Here is a 7,528-nt window from a genome sequence, read left to right as displayed (position 1 = left end):
CCACGAGCTTCTCCCGTCCTCGGGCCCTGCAGTGTCCCCCTCGGGCCCTCCCGTGTTCCGGGGGCCTGAGACACACATCCGGTGACAAAGTTGGCTGGTCACACAGCCTTCCCTAGGAGGTGCAGGGCTCCGTGGAGGAATTTTTAGAAACATCTTCCGCTCAGGAGGACGAGCACGAGACGCGGACGTGTGATGTCACACGTGGTGCGGTGTCACGCCTGAGGTGTGACAGTCACGGCTTCCACTCTCCAGCACGCGGAGAGCGGCTGGTGCCGATGGCTGAAAACTGACAGGCGCCAAGGACACCTCGCGGCTCCGCGTCAGGCACCGTGGCCGCTCAGGGTGCTAAGCAGACGCAGAACCCCGAGCAAGGAGACGGGACGGGCGCGCAGCACAAAGCGACATCTGTCTCCTGAGCCCCAGCTTCAGGGGAAGTAAATGTGCGATTCTCTATAGTCGTAAAAGTTGAACAGGTAGATTTAATAGACCGTAGATTGGTGTCTTCCTTACACAGGAGCAGATCGAACTTGTTTTTCGAATCGCGAGTCACAGGAGTGTGCCTCAGTCCGTTACGTCGAGTCTAAACGGGGTCGTGTAGTATTTAGGACGCGTGATGCAGAGCAGAGCACACGGCCCCACCGGGGCGGGCTGGGACGCGGGGGGTGCTCGCAGCGGGCCGCGGAAGCGGGGGGCGGCCGGGGCGCTGCCCGTTTCCTGTGGACCGAACAGAGCCAGACGCAGCGCTCCAGGGCACGGCCCGCTTCGCCCTGACCCCCTTTCCCGCAGACGGTCCGAGGGTGGCATCGGTGCAGGAGGCGGCAACCTGCAGACCGGTGTCTGGGGTGGCTCCGATGCCCTCCGGGCCACCCAGGCCCTTCCCTCCACCTGCCCTCCCTCCCTGTGGCCTGTGCGTCCCGCGAGGGAGGCCCGGTCCGGCACGAGCCTGCGGTCCGCTAGCTGCGTGCAGGGGTCCAGCCCGGGCCGCAGCGCCCCCCAGGCAGAGGTGGCGTGTCGCAGAGCCGTAGCGGGTGCTGGTGCTCGTCCCGCGGTCCTTTTAGCCGTGGTGACACCTGCGCAGCGTAAGACGCCGCTCCACGCGCAGGCAGACTCGCTTCCTCCTGCCTCACCGCGCGGATGTCGCGCGGATGTCGCGCGTCGTCCGGTGCGGGCCAGACGCGCCCCAGCGACGATCGCCACTCCAAGGCGCTCCCACCTTTTTAAATGAAGGTATTTTTAAATGAAGGGGTGCGCGTCGCTTTCTTTAGGCATGATGCCGGCGCACACCAGGTGGACTGCAGGTCGGCGCAGACGATCCGAGGGCCCCAGGAAGCCAAACAGCCCATGGCCCTGGCCCCGGGTGCAGTGCGGGGATCTCCCGGGTGTGCCCGCCTTCTAACGTGCACGGCTCGCTGGCATTCGGCACGAGCTTGTGCAGCCACCACCGTTCTCTTCCAGAACGTCGTCGGCACCCCCTGTGTGCGGAGCAGTCACCCCCCACCCCCTCCTCCAGGCTCTGGCAGTGACGTGGTGGGCTCTCCGCGTGGCTGTTTCTCCGTCTGGCTGTCTCTCCACGTGGCTGTCTCTCCGTGTGGCTGTCTCTCCGTCTGGCTGTCTCTCCGTCTGGCTGTCTCTCCGTCTGGCTGTCTCTCCGTCTGACTGTCTCTCCGCGCGGCTGTCTCTCCGTGTGGCCGTCTCTCCGCGTGGCTCCGACGGGTCCGTGCCCGTCTCTAAACGGAATCACAGATACGCGACCTTTCGCGTCTGGCTTCCTTCACTTAGCGCACCGTCTTCGGGGTGACCGTGTGTCAGGACGTCACCCCTCGCGGCCGGCTGGCACTCCACGGAAGGGCTCAAACCCGTCTTGTTCGTCCCTGCACCACTGATGGACGCTCCGGTCCGTGCACCGTCGGCCACAGTGAACGCTGCCGCCATGCGTGTTCCCGGGTGCGTTTTGGTGCGGACAAAACACCTGTTCTCAGCTCTTTGGGGGTCTGTCCCCAGGAGTGGGTTCTGTGCTGCATGCGTCTCCCTGTCCTCAACGGGTGGCACTGGTGCCACATAGGACACACACCAGGTGCCGGCTCGGGACTGGCCACGCGGACCCAGCCTCTGGACGGTGCTTCCCGAAGGGCCGCGACAGCCCAGCTTAGAAAAATATTCCCCTTCGAGATGTCTGCCTAGCTCCCCGGGCACCGCCCGCCCCTCCCTGGCTCCGCAGAGAGCGGACGGCACAGTAGGACACGCCTGGCGGTCCCAGTGGTCAGTGGCAGTTGAGATTTCAGCGGACAAGGCGCAGAGAGCAAGGTGAGGCCCCGGCTGTGGCACGTGGGGCTTCTGCGCGCGCGGCAGGCTGCCGGCCCCCTCCGGGGCTGCCAGATTTGCAGGCAATGGCAGGGCACCCAGCCGAACCTCAGTTTCGGTTAGACGGTGCCTAGTGTTTAGGTGTAGATGTGCTCCGTGACATGGCTGGACGCGGGGAGAGGGCCGTGTGGGCGCCCCCTTCCCCTGCCCAGAGGCCCCCCCAGGGGCCTTGTCATCATTCTCTTAAACCACAGGGTGGCTTTGGTAAGATACAGTCACCGCATGGGGAATCTCTTAGACGAAAAAGTCCTTTATCCGAGCTCCCGTCCTCCAGGTAAACCCCACGAGAGGAACAGGAGAAGAAACAATGATGTGGCGGTTTTTCTGAGCCGCCTCTGTGTCGAGGCGGATCGAAGGGCTTGTGAAAGCTGTTCAGGGTGCTGTCAGTCCGTCCCCGAGGGTCTGCGACCTCGCTTGTCCCCCCGGGGGGCACCCCTCCTGCTGCGGTCCCCGCCGGCCCCCGCGTTGGATGGAGGAAGCGTTTGTTGGACTATCCGATGAGCAGGGATGACCTTCAAAAACGAGGCACACAAACAATCCCCCGAGAAGGCCGCCACCTCACGGGGTCACCCGACCCCGGCATCTCTGTGACAGAGTCCCGTGTGAGGACGGAAAGCACAGGCCGGGGCGACTCGCCGCGTGCCTGGCTTTGAGATGGCGCCGTGTCCCTAACGTGAGGTCCTCGCTTGTCGCCAACGCACTCGTGGTTCGGAGGGGCCTCGGCACAGACGTGCGCGTGGGGGCCGGGCACCTGCCGGCCACTCTCACGCGTGGCCAGTGGGTCGCGTGCCGTGCGTTCCGTCCCATCGGGCAGACAGAACCGGAATCCACACTTTAAAAAAATCCTACCTTACTTTCACCAACTGCAGCCGAGTTATTAGAACGATTTATGCAAATTAGCATATTTTTATCACGGGCAAGCCACCTGTGGCCTGCTGTCCCTGGTCCTGGCCAGTCTGAGCCACAGGGTCCTGCTCTGTCCTCAGAGCTCCTGAGGGGGTTGAGGTCCGTGACAGTAGCACCTTTGCGGCCACCTTCTCTGGGTGGTGGCTGATGCGGGTCCCAGCTGAGGTGCTAAAGCCACATAGGGGACCTGGCCTGCCTCCCGTGTCGGCTGTAAGCACCGAGTCGTCTCGTTCTGAGAGGTGCCCGTATCCTGGGAGAGCATCGGGGATTTAAATAGCATCTTCCTCCAAGATGCCGGGAGCCCAGGTCCCCGTGGGCCTCTGAGCATAATTCAGATGCACGTCCCCTGCCGCCCACCCCCATGCCTCCCGGGAGAGGAATTAGATAGAGCACCAGACGGGCCCCCTGAGGAGCAGGCACAGGCCCGGCTCCGCCCGGCACACAGCCTGGTTCTCTATGGGGAGCCGTGGTTGCCATGGCGATGAGGGGCGGTCGGGAGGGCGTTAGAAAATGCTACCGGGCAGGGAGGGCTGAGTCGACAGACGCTTTGGGGAGAGGCTGCCATCGTAGGTGGACCTGCGGCCTTGTGTCATCCATGGTCGCCACGTCCCGAGACCCCACGCCGGGGTCTGAGATGGACAGGTGCGGGGCAGTGGGCCCTGGCCTGCGGCTGCACAACCTGCGTGGCTGCGTCCCCCAAAAGGGACACCTCTCCCGTTCGCCAGAGCCACCCGCACCTGGCGAGCAGAGGCCCAGCGCTGCCCCCTCCTAGCGTACCCGGCGTCCGCCGAGTGCGACCCCACATCTGCGGCCCCCCCTCTGCCAGAGACATCAGGTCCCGGGCGAGCCGGAACAAGCACAGAGGGACACTGTCTCATTCTACTCGGGCCGCGGTAACAAAAGGCCTCAGACCGGGCGCCTGGTAAACCACACTCACTGCTCACTGTCCTGGGGCCCAGAGGCCCGAGGGCGAGGCGCCCGCAGAGCCCGCGGCTCGCGAGGGCCGCTTCCCAGATGCTCTGCCCGCTGTGCCCTCACTACGGGGGCATCCAGGGAGCTCTGGGGTCTGTGTGAGGGCGTTCATCCCGTCATCCATGCACCCTAATCACCGCCCAGAGGCCCCCACCACCCTGGGAGTTAAGTTTCGACATGCGAGTTTGGGGTGCGGAGCACAAACGTTCCGTTTGCGGGCCGGTGCGTTTCTGCGGGCTGTTTGGCGACTTCTAGAAAGGCCGATGACTGGTTCGGCCCTGCGGGTCCCGGAGTCCCGGATCTCAGCCTCGGGGCCGTCCAGACGAGGGTGAGACACTTGACGTCACCGAGGCTCCACGACAGCAGGGTGCTGCCCGGGGCCGCGCTGAATCGGGGTGACTCACGGTGGGTGGGAGCGGCGTCTGGGCTGAGAGCGCCTCATGCCCTTCGGGGGACGTGGCCTGGTGTCCCTCGGCCATCGTGGGAAGAGTTAGGAGTGGGAACAAAGCTGGCCCAGTGGGTCCCTCGCCGAAGTGGCCAGCCAGGCACAGGAAGGGGCGCTGCCAGCTGAGCCTGTTCAGCATGGGGTCCACTGGGGTGGAGCCCCCGGGGACCAGGGTCCTCTCGTCCTGGAAGGGGGGCCGTGAAGCACAGAGGAGCAGCCCCCTGCCCGCCTTGGGGTGTCCGAGGGCAGCGGGCTGAGGTCAAGGCCCACCTGCGCGGTCTGAGGGCTCACGGGTTTGGGGGCGGCAGGGGACAGTCCTTTGAGCTCCCAGCAGAGGGGCAGGAGGAGGCAGGAACCAGCCAGACACCTGGCCCGCGTGGCCCTGCACCCCTGCACCTTGCACTCCAGGAAGACCCCGTTTCCTCCCGCGCCGAGCCCCGATTTCTCTCTGGATGGCGACGCTGTCCCTTCTTCCTCTGTGTGCACATCGTCCCCGTCCGCAGAGCCCAGTCCGGCTTTTCCGCCTTCCATCTGAACCCTCCCCTCACCCCACGGCCCCTGAAACCCAGCGGTGGTTGTCACCACGGAGGGGACCTTGGCCAGGAGTATTTTGTCTGCCTGGCGTTTGCCTTCCCTGTTCCCGCTGGCGCCAGGAGTGTGGCCCGGGCCTGGTCATTTTTCTCTTACCCCTCGGAGAGGTTGAGTTAAGTCAAGGGACACGAGGGTGACAGCTTGGGGCAGGAGGAAGACTGGCCATCGGGAGCGGGCTGTCGTAAAGAACGTCACTTACTTATTTACAAACAAGTACTTGTAACAGATACTTGTGATACGAAGACCAATTTGTTTATAAATGTAACTCATCGTCACCAATTCTGCGGTCATCATCATATGGTTTCTGCTCGATAATTTATGTCCAGAAAGTTCTGGAACGCGGCTTACCATACTGGCTTCCCAGAATCCCCTTTGGGATGTGAACGGTGTTATGGATTCTCTCTTATGGATGGCGCGAGGCCACAGGTACAAAAAATATACCTACACTTTAAATTTTGTTACTTGAAATGAAAGTTTTGATTTGACGTCTTCTTTAAGATCACATGTCCTTGCGCATTTTATTATCCCAAGTAGAAGATGGACTGATTTGCATTCATTAAAGAATTTAGATTTTAGGATTCAGAGTTTGCGTCACACCAAGTTTTTTAGAAATAAGACTGTAACCCTCGGACACCGTCGGTTGAAATGTAACATGCTACAGAGGCTCCAGAAACAGGATGGTGGTTTCCAGAAATTAAAAATAGAATTCTCGTATGATCCAGCGATTTACCCAAAGAATCCAAAGAGATGCTTCCATACCCCCGTTCACAGTAGCCAAAAGGTGGGAGCAACCCAAGTGTCCATGACAGCTGGAGGGGCAAACAGAACGTGGTCTGCACACACAATGGAACATTAGTCACACTTGAAAAAGGAAGGCAATTCTGACGTAATCCGCAGCGTGTACGAACCTTGAGGACACTGTGCCAAGTGCAATAAGCCAGTCGCAAAGACAAATCCTGTAGGTCCCTGCTCTGTGGGGCGCTAGAGAAGTCGAGTGGACAGTCACGCCCTGGTGGTGCCCGGGGGCTGGGGGAGGGGCAGTGGGGACAGTTTCAATGTCGCCAGATGGAAGCAGTTCTGGGGGTGCGCCGCGGTGGGGGCGGCGCACAGCTCTGCGACTGTATTTGATGCCACTGAACTGCACACTTTAAATGGTGAGGACGGTGAATTTCACGTTACGTCATGATAACGAATTGATGAAATGAGAAAGTATTAATGAAATTAGAAATTAATTAATTCACAAATTGATGAAATGTGAAAGTACGGTTCAGATAACATTTCAGAAGCATAAGCGTCACGCGTCGATGGCGGGAAGCTGAGGGACGCCCGTGCGCGTGGGTGACGCGGCCACGCGTCCCACAGGACTGCGTCCCAGGGCGTCCGCGGGTTCGCGGCTGGCTTGTGTCTTTCCGTCCGAGGACACCGTCTTTACCTGTCCCTCCCGGTCCCCAGGTCTGCAGCAGTCCCGAGAAGCCGAGGAAGCAGCAGCGCTCCGACCTCAATGGGCCCAGTGACAACAACAACTTCCCAGAGGTCAGTTCCCGGGGACGAGGGGCCCGTCCTGTCCGCCGCCCTCTCCACGGCTCTGGCCCCGCGCCCCGCCCGGGGCCTGGGGGGGCCTCCCTGTCAAGCAGAGTCGGTGACCCTGTAGGGGGAGGGCCACACGCGGGGGTCACTGGCCTCTGCCCACTAGACGCCAGCACCAAACGCCCCCCAAGTTTTTGACAACCAAAAGTGTCCACAAACATTGCCAAATGTCCCCTTGGGGGCAGACGCCGCCCCGGCCGGGAACCACAGTTCCAGACCAGCAACGTGGTCTCGAAGGACGAGCGGGCACGTCCTTCCCAAGGCGGGATGTTCTGTCGCTGGCGGTGTGACCACACCGCCCAGGCCGCTGCCTCTCGCCCGCGAGGCCGCACGCTGGTAATCCAGTCGGGTGGGCGTCGGGTCGTGTGACCCCTTTGGGCAGGGGCGTGCTAGCCCGAGAGTGCCCAGGTCTCAGACGGTGGCCTTGGGACCCATCCTTAATTTTTACGGTCGCCCGTGGAGGTGCGTTTTCCCTCGGGCGGGTGACGCGCGCCCTGCCCAGCATCCTGGCGCCTGAACGAGACCGGGTCGCCGTGCGGAGCTGACCCCAGCGGGGGGCGGGGTTGGCTTCTCTCTTTGGGGTGCCCACCTTAGCGAGACCCTACGGGCCACCTGCTGACGACTGCTGCGCGTTTTGTTCCCCTAACAGACAAAGAAGGTGGCATC

At 62.1% G+C, this 7,528-nt stretch overlaps 1 long non-coding RNA gene across 1 annotated transcript in view; it reads left to right on the top strand.

Annotated features, from left to right (window-relative positions):
* The window catches only part of LOC105309863, a 14,656-nt gene extending 7,128 nt beyond the window's left edge, over nt 1-7,528 (top strand). Inside the window, exons 2-3 of the long non-coding RNA XR_897428.2 lie at nt 6,728-6,808; nt 7,512-7,528. This is a non-coding gene — a long non-coding RNA (uncharacterized LOC105309863). The remainder of the gene's footprint in view (nt 1-6,727; nt 6,809-7,511) is intronic.

Source organism: Pteropus vampyrus, unplaced genomic scaffold (genome assembly GCF_000151845.1).
Source record: "Pteropus vampyrus isolate Shadow unplaced genomic scaffold, Pvam_2.0 Scaffold896, whole genome shotgun sequence".
Taxonomy (NCBI): Eukaryota; Metazoa; Chordata; class Mammalia; order Chiroptera; family Pteropodidae; genus Pteropus; species Pteropus vampyrus.
This window is presented reverse-complemented; position numbering and strand designations above follow the sequence as displayed.